Source organism: Elgaria multicarinata, chromosome 6 (genome assembly GCF_023053635.1).
Source record: "Elgaria multicarinata webbii isolate HBS135686 ecotype San Diego chromosome 6, rElgMul1.1.pri, whole genome shotgun sequence".
Lineage (NCBI taxonomy): Eukaryota > Metazoa > Chordata > Lepidosauria > Squamata > Anguidae > Elgaria > Elgaria multicarinata.
The window spans coordinates 3,333,040-3,345,249 of NC_086176.1; the positions used below are offsets into that span (position 1 = coordinate 3,333,040).

At 44.4% G+C, this 12,210-nt stretch overlaps 1 protein-coding gene across 1 annotated transcript in view; it reads right to left on the bottom strand.

Moving 5' to 3' along the window:
- Window positions 1-3,847: 3,847 nt before the first annotated feature.
- The window catches only part of CFAP91 (cilia and flagella associated protein 91), a 133,431-nt gene continuing 125,068 nt past the window's right edge, over window positions 3,848-12,210 (bottom strand). The window contains exon 18 of the mRNA XM_063128829.1: window positions 3,848-3,972. The gene's annotated coding sequence lies outside the window, so the exon portion shown is untranslated. The remainder of the gene's footprint in view (window positions 3,973-12,210) is intronic.

Consider the following 12,210-nt stretch of genomic DNA (forward strand, 5'->3'; position numbering starts at 1 on the left):
ATATGCTAGCTGCGCCCCTTCCTAGAGTTAGAAATTCTAAAGACGGTAGTGCACATGCTGGTAACTTCAAGGTTAGACTTTTGCAATGCGCTCTACATAGGGCTACCTTTGTGCCTAGTCCGGAAACTTCAACCAGTTCAAAATTTTATTTATTTATTTATTACATTTCTATACCGCCCAATAGCCAGAGCTCTCTGGGCGGTTCACCCGCAGCCAGGCTGGTCACCAGTGCACCTAGAGGTGACTACATTACACCAGTTTTAAAATCTTTTCACTGGCTGCCAATTAGTTTCTGGGCGAAGTATAAAGTGTTGGTTATCACCTTTAAAGCCCTACATGGTTTGGATCCAGGCTACCTGCGGGATCGCCTTCTCCCTGCACACTCAGGCCCTCTGGGAAGAATCTACTTCAGTCAGCAAAAACTAGATTGACAACTGTTACCCAGAGGACCTTCTCTTCTGCTGCTCCCAGACTGTGGAATGGCCTGCCAGAGGAGACCCGTCAACTTAACAGTCTATCAGCATTTAAGAAAGCTATTAAGACTAATCTCTTCCAGCAGTTTAATTTTAAGATTTTTTAAAAACGATTTTAGGATGTTTTAAGAACGTATATTATGTTTTAATTCAGTATTTTATATTTATTGTTGTTCTCCGCCTTGATCAGAATAGAGAGGGGGTAAGAAATATTAATAATAATAATAATAATAATAATAATAATAATAATAATAATAATAATAATTACCTTGAATTGGGCTCAGACATACAGGTAGCCAGTGCAAGTGGGCCAGAATTGCTCAGACCTTCTGGTCTCAGTTATCAACGTGTCTGCCACATTTTGCTTAGATGCAGCTTCTGAACAGTCTTCAATGGCAGCTCCATATAGAGTGTATTGTATTAATCTAACTTGGAAGATACTAGAGCATAGATTACTGAAACCAGGTGGTCCAGCTATGCTAGGGGCATAGCTGGACCACCAGCCAAAGCTGCTAGAAGGCGCTCTGTGCCGCTGAGAACATCTGCACCTCAAGTGCTAGAGATGGCACCAAACAATGGATAGGCAAGGTCTGAACCTTCCACAGAAAATTGAAGCCGTGGTGCTGGCTTCTTCCTTATTCGGTTCATAGCACCTTAGGTTCTAGTTCCCAATTGCCTATCTCCCTTCCTGCTAACACTCCAAGTCTGACACTTAAGAAAAAGCCTATTTCCTGCAGGCAGGTAGTTGCCCCAGAGGATTATCCCTTATGAGGAGGGGGGAGTAGATCTTCCCTTGCAAGTTAGTTAGTTCTTTTTATCACGCCAAGAATTGACTCTAAGGAACAAAGACTCCGACTGCAGGTTCAAAGCTTTATTAATATAGAGAAATAGAACTATACTGCAGACATGAATAAAATGTTTTCTAACTACTAAAATCCTGTGCAGGCATTGGGGGCTAAAATGTGTAGGGGGACGTGGATGTCTACATGCTCAGTACCTAGTTAGACCTTTATGCAATGCAAACCTTGTCTTATCAGGATTTCTGATTGCAGGATCACTGTGTATTCAGCTGTGTATTACAAAGCCCTCTGCAGACATTCATACTCAATGAAGGTCTAACTGGCTTACATGTGTGCCCATCCCCCTTACACACTTTAGCCCTACACATAAGCAGGTGAACATGTGTCTAGGGAATAAAACAGACAGATAAATATAATGTAATTCTCACCCAATGTACTAGGGTGTCAAGCCTAGGGTAGGGAGGCTGGAGATGGTCTTTGGCAGGGATCGAGATATGATTGTCTTGTGTAAGACTAACCAGTGTGATGTAGTGGCTAAGGTGTTAAACTAGGAGTTGGGAGATCCGGGTTTCACTTGGCCATGACTTTGGGCCACTCATATACTCTCAGCCCAACCTACCTTGTTGTGAGGATAACATGGAGAGGAGGATTATGTATGCCACCTGGGGTTCCTTGGAGGAAAAAAGGCGGGATGTAAATGTATAAATGTATACATTTATTTATTTATATATAAAATTATTTATGTATAAATAAATAAATAAATTTAGCCTAAGCTAATACTGGGGTATTTAGAGTTGCTGTTCCCAACACTCACCACTGTCTCTTCTGGCATGATCTTATGATTCCTGTCCAAACTACATTAAGTTGGTTCAGACCAGTATCCAGAAACACTCTGGCTAAATGGGATGGTTATTGAATGATGTCACCCGTTCAAAGGTGGGTGTCCAACCTAGCCAGCAATGTGCTTACCTGTTCCCAACAGCTGAAAGACTGGGATTTGATGTTTGATATTCCTCTAAGAAATGCAAGGTTAGAAAAAGTTCCCTGTTGTAATGCAAACAAATAGTTCCCTATACCATGTATTATAAAGCAGGATTCCCCAAGGAAAGTCCCCTGAATGTGATTTGTGGCATTCCTCTCACGCTTCCACTTCTTATAGTCTATGAAGCATCAAGCGATTTTGAGGGAACATGGCATAGACACCCTCTTGTTTCGAGCAGAGCACAGAAGGCCCCCTTGTTCCAGGGGATGCTCTGCAATATTACAACAGGGGTGTTAGGGTCATCTGAAGGTGGAATCTGGGTTCCAAGAAGGGTGGACAGAGGATGGCAGGGAAGAAGTCATTGGAAGAGCCGGGCAGGTGCTGGCATCCTTAGGAAGAGCCTGATTTAGCCCAGAGGCAGGATGGGATAATGAATTCTGAAAATTCTCAAGTCAAAGAGAAAATAGTCTGCTCCCTTCTTTCTGGCTCTTTACTCTGAGATTTATCTCCTTCCTCTGGAGACACTGCAAAGGACGCTCAAATTCTGAAATTCATGGTCAAAGCAACTAGGTTTGCCACTTCCCTCCACCATCCAGATTGCATGGGGCAGAGGGGGACAAATGAATCCTCTCACTTGGTGCATGTCCCTGATAGGAAGCTGTTCCTCTTCCTCTCTTCCTCGCAGTCCTGTGCAAAGCAAAATATCTTCCTCACTGGTCTAGTAACACAAACCTGAATCTATCACTTTATGCAGGATTCCCTGGCAGGGAGAAAATGCCTTGTCCTCTCAGGCACTGTGCAAAAATGGAAGGTTTGCTTCTGTGGGGTGCTGTCTGCAGCATCTCTCACCAGAGGTGAAAGTAGACAAAGGTATCTTTTTGTCTCAGGTAGCAAAAAACCTCGTGCTGGCCCTGAATGCATTTATGTTTTCCTGTCCTGCTTTAAGTTAAATTCTACATATAGACCCAATTCACCCACTCAGCAATTCCTAGGTTGTTTAATCCACGAACTGCAGGAGCATGTGAGCCCCAGGACTGCTGTTTCTGTATTCAACCTTCCTGGGGTTTTTTGTGACTTCCAGTCCAGGAAACTCTGAGTTGTTCATGGGTTAAACAACCCAAAGTTTCCCAACAACAATTCCTGATGGGCTGTACTCCTCTTGCATTTCCAGGATTAAAAAATCCAGGAATTGCCCAGCAATATGTGTGAACCAGGTGTTGCTAATAAAATTAATTGTAGCTTCTCTTCATACTTGTTTAAATTGTGAAGCTAACTCGATTGTTCTTTAAGGATATTTTGCTGCAGATATATTTTGTCTGACCTGAGTCTAGCAACTGCCTTTCAATCACTGCTTTCCTTATGTCAGTTGGGATAATATAGCGACGACTGTAATTGCTCATAATCTACAGGGTGAGAGAAGGGAAAACCAATCAGTTCTTGTACCAAGATGACTAATAAATGGGCATTGTGGACAGAACAGTTGAGACATTTATTATGGAGGGTGAAGTTTGAAGGTGCTGGGTTACTTACCATTACAGTTCATTTGTTATACCTTTAAGACATTTTAACAAGCATGTATTTATTCCTAATATTCCAACTATTTTTCAGACATCTTTTGAGACACAAAGCCTACTGAAGACTGCAGGAGAAGGCTTCATGCATTCTTGTGTAGTAAGTGTGATCCAACTGCATTTCCTCCAAGAATTTTCAGAACAGTCTGACCAAGAAAACAGAGTAGATCTCTTAGAGCATTTTCTGATTGCTTGAGACATTAAAAATCCATACATTTATTCATGTAAATCCATACATTTATTGGCAAGTATTTTGTAAAACTTGGGGTCAGACAGTATTTCCAAGCCATCTTGGAAAGACAGACTCCTGATTACACAGTGAGTGAAAGGACCCTATTCCCTCGGGTGTATTCTGATCATCTTCCTCAGAAGCACTCTGACTCTGACTGCCTTGCATTTTCCACTGAGCTGAGTCACAGCATTGAAAAGGGGGACCCTTTGGAAGGGGGACCCCGGTGCCAGCCCCCAAGCCACTGGTGGCCGATGGACAGAAACATGGGTTTTTACACTCCTTTTTATTTGTGGAAAATAATTCATTTTTCCTTTACAGTGACCCACAAAATAAATATAAAATAGCAAAGATTTTGCTATTTTTTTTGCTATCAGTCCTGGGCCCAGTGCTCTTCAACATTTTTATTAATGATTTGGACGAGGAGGTGCAGGGAACGCTGATCAAATTTGCAGATGACACCAAATTGGGTGGGATAGCTAATACCCTGGAAGACAGAAACAAACTTCAAAGTGATCTTGATAGGCTGGAGTGCTGGGCTGAAAACAACAGAATGAAATTTAATAGGGATAAATGCCAAGTTCTACATCTAGGAAATAGAAACCAAAGGCACAGTTACAAGATGGGGGATACTTGGCTCAGCAATACTACAAACGAGAAGGATCTTGGAATTGTTGTAGATCACAAGCTGAATAGGAGCCAACAGTGCGATATGGCTGCAAGAAAGGCCAGTGCTATTTTGGGCTGCATTAATAGAAGTATAGCTTCCAAATCACGTGAGGTACTGGTTCCTCACTATTCGGCCCTGGTTAGGCCTCATCTAGAGTATTGCGTCCAGTTCTGGGCTCCACAATTCAAGAAGGACGCAGACAAGCTGGAGCGTGTTCAGAAGAGGGCAACCAGGATGATCAGAGGTCTAGAAACAAAGCCCTATGAAGAGAGACTGAAAGAACTGGGCATGTTTAGCCTGGAGAAGAGAAGATTGAGGGGAGACATGATAGCAGTCTTCAAATACTTAAAAGGTTGTCACACAGAGGAGGGCCAGGATCTCTTCTCGATCCTCCCAGAGTGCAGGACATGGAATAACGGGCTCAAGTTAAAGGAAGCCAGATTCCGGCTGGACATCAGGAAAAACTTCCTGACTGTTAGAGCAGTGCGACAATGGAATCAGCTACCTAGGGAGGTTGTGGGCTCTCCCACACTAGAGGCCTTCAAGAGGCAGCTGGACAAGCATCTGTCAGGGATGCTTTAGGGTGGATTCCTGCATTGAGCAGGGGGTTGGACTCGATGGCCTTGTAGGCCCCTTCCAACTCTGCTATTCTATGATTCTATGATTCTATGAAAGATCCCCTTTGCATTTTTGCCTGGCAGAACTTTCAAATAATACCTTCGTTTCAATCATGTTCCAAGTTTTTAAAATTTGTTCTCTGAAGGGACAAGTGCCTAATAATCAATCAGTACTCAAACTTGCTTTTCTAATTGGGTATCAGATGTAAGAAAGTCATATAGAACTAGGAATGTTTGCTATATCTTGATGAACGGAGTTGTGCAATCAAATCCTATGGATGTTTATTTGAAGTAAGCCCGTCTTTTTTTTACTGAAATCTATTTGCAATATTGTGTTCTAGGACCACAGCCTTAGAGAAGAGGACATTCTTAATGTGAATTTCAGTTTTCTGAATCCCACTGAGAGCACTTCCTCCTGGAACTTGTAGGCAGGGTCCACATCTAAACTTTAGCTCTACGGGGGTGGGGGAAACATCCTATTTCCTAGACTAGACTAGGAAAAGTAACACTCCTCACCCCTCAATAACCTAGTAGAAAACTGACAAACAGACTATGCCAATGGCGCATGTCAGATTACAACAGATAAGTATCTGTAGTCAAAGAAATAGAGGTGAAGCAGAACTCCCAGAAGCTCCCATGTATGCTGATTGCAGAAGCCTGTAAACTAGAATTTCAATATTTTACATTTAACTTTCTGTTCCTTATATGCCATGTTCTCTAGCAACTGGTGCATATAGGCTTACTGCCTCATATATTAAAGGTAGCACATAGCCATCAGGGCTTGTAGCCTTGTCTGAATGAAAAACATACAGTTATGGATCTGATGAAAGAGCCCCCAACACCTGCCAGAAAATAGCCACCAGAAAAAAATCACTTTTAATATGAGAAGTTTCAAAGGACAGGTGGCCCCCATCAACGCCATCAATACCCAATTCAAATTCCAAGTAGGAAATCTGTGTACTGTGGATGCATTTATCAATGCCACTCCTCTTAGGAAGCGTTATACTGAGAGTGAGAAGATAATGACAAACAATAGCCATTGTAACATCGGATTTACCATTTAAGCAGTGGCATAGAGAGAGATCTAAGTTTATATGGCAAGCAAAAAAAAAACCCAAGAGTTAAAATTAAAATATTGCAGGATGCAAAAGAAAGAGGAGGGCTGGGTCTACCAGACATCAAAGTGTATTTCTCTGCCTGCTGTTTAGCGTGGATGAAAGTTTGGGTGTTGTTGAAAAATAGAAGACTGCTGGAAATGGAAGGACATGAATTGAGATTTGGATGGCATGGTTACTTGTGGTACGATAAAGCTAAGGTGAACGTAGAATTTAATAATCATTATGTGAGACGTGCTGTTTTAAGAATATCGAATAAATATAAATCAAGGTTCTGTCAGAAAATACCGCTTTGGGTATTTTCCCACAGGAGACTATTCCTAGAAGGGAATTCACAAATATGCATTAATGGTTGACATATAATGATGTATTAGAAATGTCACAAGATGAATATAAGTTAAAATCAAGGGAGGAACTGTTGAAAGAAGGTAGCATGTCAATGTACAAATTATGGAAAGGTTTAAAATAGACAAAAAGAATTGTAGGTTTGAGCAATCAAAATCTGAATTTGCACTATGTACAAATGATGAACATGTTATCTCAAAGATATATAAACTTTTATTACATTACGAGACAGAGGATGAGCAGGTAAAAGATAGTATGATAAAATGGGCTCAAAACGTTGGATACAACATCTCAATGGAACAGTGGGAGAATATGTAGGGGAATTTAAAAATTACATTATGTTCAAGAGAATTTCTATAAGATGAGGTACAGATGGTATATGTCTCCTGTAAAGTTAGCTAAAATGTATAAGGGTGTCTTGGGAAACTGCTGGAAATGTAAAACATAAGGAACGTTTTATCATCTTTGGTCAACTTGTAAAAAAGCCAAAGCATTTTGGATACAAATACATTCTTTAATTCAAAAAATACTAAAGACTAAAATACAATGAAAACGGAAGCTTTCCTACTGGGACTAATGGATAAACAGCTAAAAGAGAAGGGGGGGGTTATTTCTATACTAGCTGTACCCTGCCACGCATTGCTGTGGCTCAGTCTGGTTAAATTGAAAAGAAAGAAAAGACAAAGCAGATGTTTCTAATATGTTTAATTTCACAATGCTTGTGGATATACAATATTTTTAGTTGTTCCATTGTCTGTGTAGATATAGAGATTGTCTGGTTTGCCGATTCTAGAACACGCAACATATAATTGTTCAAGTGAGAAGCAATCTGTGTCTAGATCTAAACCGCACAATTCTAAAGATTGGCCCTGAGCTTTGTTGATGGTGATTGCAAACGCCAATCAAATGGGGAATTGCAATCTCTTAAACTGAAATGGCCTATCTGTTGGAATCATAGGAATGCGAGGAATGAGGACATCTTCACCTTTGAAAGGTCCTGTCAAGATTGATCTCCGACTATAACAATTGCCACTTCGTCTATAGTTGGAGCATTGAATCTTCGCACATGTTCTCCAGCAGGCGTTTTGTCAGCATGGATAACAATCTTGTGTGTATCAGATGGCATCATGTCAATTGCTGTTTTGAACAAATGTACTATATTGTTTTTTTCGTGAAGTAGCTGTTGCAGTTTTGAAACGACGGACCTTTTTATGCCAGTATAAATTCCGCAGCGTGCATTCAATTCATCATTGCCATCACCAATGAAATACATTTGTAGGAATTTATGTTGACTATCTTGAAACGGAAGGAAGGAGCCGGCTTTATGATAAATTTGTCCTTTGACTTTGAAAGTTGGCATAAATGGAGCTGTGATGATTTCTGCGCCGAACGACGTCATTTGGAAGCATGAGTTGTATTTCCTGATGTTAGATAGGAAATGCTTTGATTCTGCGGTATATCCGGCAAGCAAAGTTTGTAATGGCTCTGGTGGTTCTCCAAGTTGAGGCAGTTTAATTTTTCCAGCAGTGCAACACATTCCTTTTGTTTCTCCATTAAATTTAAGAGCCTTGCAATAAGGACACACTTCAGTCATAGTGCCGATGAGAACATGCCACCTCAAACTATAATCATCAGCTGGGTTGTACAGGAATGCAAGGCGATTGTAATCGTGTGATTGTTTACCACGGAGTCGTGTTTGACGCTGATGTGCTGTTTCTCATTGACGTCTTTCAGCCACTCTCAGCCTGTCACGTTCATTCTGTTGAGAACAAAGCAGATCTGAAGCTGTAGAACGCGATTGCCGTGCTCGCAACCGTGCATCCTCAAGTCTGGCTGAACGTTGCTTGGCTGGTTCCTTGGCACGTATTTGAGGCATTCTTTTTCTTTTTTTCTCGTTTGCTGATGCCCGTTCTTCCTCAGTCTGATTTGCAATTTCTCATCGCAGTGCTTCCACTCTGCGAGTACGACGACCTAAGTGTGATCTTCTGTGAGGCATTATTTGGATGAAGTAAAGCAGATTGTTTGGTTTTTAAAAAAGGATGTTTTTACGGTGAGGAGGTTAGCAGAAACTCCTGGCAGTTACCTTTCTTCAGAACGTGTAACTGTCACAGGTGTGACATCTATATTCACTCAGCCAATTGCAAATAAGAGAGAAGGCAGAGGCAGTGGATTGGCCTACTGGTTGGCGATGTCACAATGATCAGCAGGACTGGTTTTGAGGAGGCCTATTTCTTCGATTTTAAGACAAACTTTTGTCCCCATATAGAACATAGTTACATAACAACGCTCGCATATTCGAATGCAACGTTGTGTCAAAATTTCAAAGCAATCGGTGAAGAACTTTCGGAGATATAACGTCTGTTTCGAATAGACATTTACATTTTTATTTATATAGATATGACAATGGCAGCGAGACTGTTGTATGCACAAAAATGGAAGAACGAAACAACACCAACAACGAATGAATGGATGGATGGATGTTGAAGATGCTGAAATTGGCAGAGATGGCAAAACTCACATCGATGAGAGAAAGGTCAACATCCACATCTATATCTGAATGGAAACCTCTAATAGAATTTTTGCAAGAAACAGAGAAATTATGTATTTCTTTCTTAACTATGAGATATAGTTAAGATAGAAAAAAGAAATGAATTTGATTATTGTGTTAAATGTAATTAAGAAATGAGAGAAGATAGTTTGCATTTCTGATATGAAGGCCGTAGCTAGACCTAAGGTTTATCCCTGGATCGTCCAGGGGTCAAACCTGTTCATCTAGGTGACACACAGGGGATCCAGTGCTCAGGCAGGGGTGAACCCTGGATGATCCCAGGATAAACCTTAGGTCCAGCTGTGGCTGAAGAAAGCTGAAAGTGCACCTTAACTTAGTTTCTAGCTTGCTTTCTCTGGGTTCTTATTTACATGCATGTTTTATAGTTTTTAGTATGCAACCTACCACTTATCCTGAAATAAAATTTGGTCTTAAACCTCTAAATTGAGAGCCATGTGTATATGTTCTGGGGATCTGTGCAAAATCCAGTGGAAGGGCCAGCTTTGCTGGGGCGTGCTTCCTTTACATGGTGGGCAGCGCTGGGATTTGACACAGATCTGGAGGAACGAAACGCTGGTAGGAAAGGGAGAGTGGTGAAGCATAGGTTTGAACCCAGACTAAGCAAGGTCGCGCAAGCCAGCCAAGGATGGCTCAGAATCAAGGAGCAGTAGCTTCAGGAGCAGAGTTTTTGGGGGCAGCCTCTCAGGAGGGAGCGGAAAGGGAGTCCAGTCCAGCCACTCTCAAGTGGGGGCTGCAAGAGACACCCAGCTCCAAGGGGGGGCCCGGAGGTGACATGCTGCACAGTTCTGGATTCCAGATGAGGAGTGGGAGAAGGTGTGGTTCGAGGCCATGCCGAAGATGTTCCCAGCAGTGATGCTGGAAGGAGACACTTCAAAGATGCAGGTCCCGCAACTGCAGGGAACTCCACTGCCTCAACTCCCTCGTCCGCAGGGAACAGCGGACGGAAATGGCCCGGGTGTGAAGGCTGAAGGGGAAAGTGAGGAAAGGAAGGTGCAGTGTATGTATACGGAATGCTTGGAGCTGATGTCTCGCCATCTGGAGATCGTGGAGAGCGAGAGGGGGGGAGCACCAGGACAGCGATTCGACCGGCGGGCTTTCCCAGTGTGCCACGAGGGGGATGATGTGGGAGCCTTTCTGGCGCTCTTTGAAGATACCTGTGATGAGCTGGGGGTTCCGGTGTCCCAGAGGATGAGTTTGTTGCGGCCGCAAGTTACTGGGACTTTGAGAGAAATGATAGCTACAATCCCCCGGGAATTGCGCCACGACTACAGGCATTTCAAAACTGTAGCCAAAGAGCAGTTTGCCCTTACGGCCGAGCATTGCCGGCAAAAGTTTCGACAGCTGATCAGAAATCCCAAAGAGACGTTTGCCGCTTTTGCTACACGCATGATGACGGCTATGGAGGCTTGGATGGACGCAGAGGGGGTGCGAGACCTGAAAGGAGCCAAGGACTTGGTGGCTAGAGAACAGTTGTACCGTCAGTTTCCTGAGAAGTATGATGCTTGGGTGGGGGAAAAGAATCCCCCAACTCTAATGGAGGCAGCGAAGATGGCGGACCGGCTGCAGGCGTTCGAGCGGAAGGGAGCCGGAGGGACCCTGAGGCAGTTGGAGACAGTCCAGGAGAGGCGTCCCGGAGGAGTGTTGGCGGAGAAGAAGGCAGCGTGGCCTGGGAAAGAGCCCTGAGAGAAGGGAGGCGGCGCAGCGGCGTCCGGTCCCAAAGCGAGTGGGGGGTGCTTCTATTATAAGGAACTGGGGCACCTGAAGAGAGAATGTCCCAAGTTGACGGCCAAGCAAGCAAGCGGAGGCGGGAGCGCAGCCCCACGACCGGTGGTCCGGGCGGCGACAGCACCAACAGCGCCGGCCTCTCCGGCCTCCAACTAGAGCAATGACAGTGAAGGAGAAGTGGCTGACCTGGAGTGGGAGTATATGCGCACCGAGGCCGCAGGGGTGGCGCAGGCCCCAGCGGGCCCCGGCCCCACGACGGCTGTTTCGATGCGGCTGGTGACCCTGGCACAGCTTCAGTGGAGTCGGCGAAAATTCTGTGAGTGCGTGGTGGTCGATGGGAGGACGGTTCGGGCTCAGAAAGATACCGGAGGGGACCTTAGCAGCGCCCACGTAGGTCTACTCAAACCAGGACAGAAACTCGTGGGTCAAACCATAACGGTGACCCCGTATGGCGCACCTCCGTTTGAGGCCCCGCTGGCCCGAGTGAACATTGAGTACCGAGGTTGGAAAGGGAGCTAGTTATCCTCACACACACGGAAGGGCCAGCCTTCCTCCTGGGCAACGACTTATGTTTTAAGGTTACTCAGTTAGCAGTGATGACCAGGGGAAAGGCGGCCCAGCAGAGGGAAGCCCAAGGGGAGGAGGAGCCGGCGAACCCGTTAGGAGAAGCTTCCCGTGAGGGAAGAAGGGAGGAAGAGCCGAATTTAGAGGGCTGGGATACACCCGAGTTTCACAAGGAGTTACAACAGGATCCCTCCTTACAGGAGTGTCGGGAAGTGGCGGGCGGCCCGGCGGAGGGGAGAGGAAAAGTGGGGACGGCAGTGTTTATTTGGGAACGGGGAAGGCTATACCGGCAGTTTTCTCCCAAAGGAGGGGGAGGAGTAGAAAGAAAGCAGTTGGTGGTGCCCAAATCCTTCAGGGGGAAGGTGCTGGAAGCCGCCCATGAATGGCTGTGGGGAGGACATTTGGGGATACGCCGAACGTTAGAACGGGTGAGCCGAGATATTTATTGGCCCGGAGTCGCCCGAGAAGTGCAGGATTTCTGTGCCGCATGTGATGTTTGCCAACGAGTCGGGTTTCCCCAGGACCACCTCAAAGCCCCGCTACGTCCCTC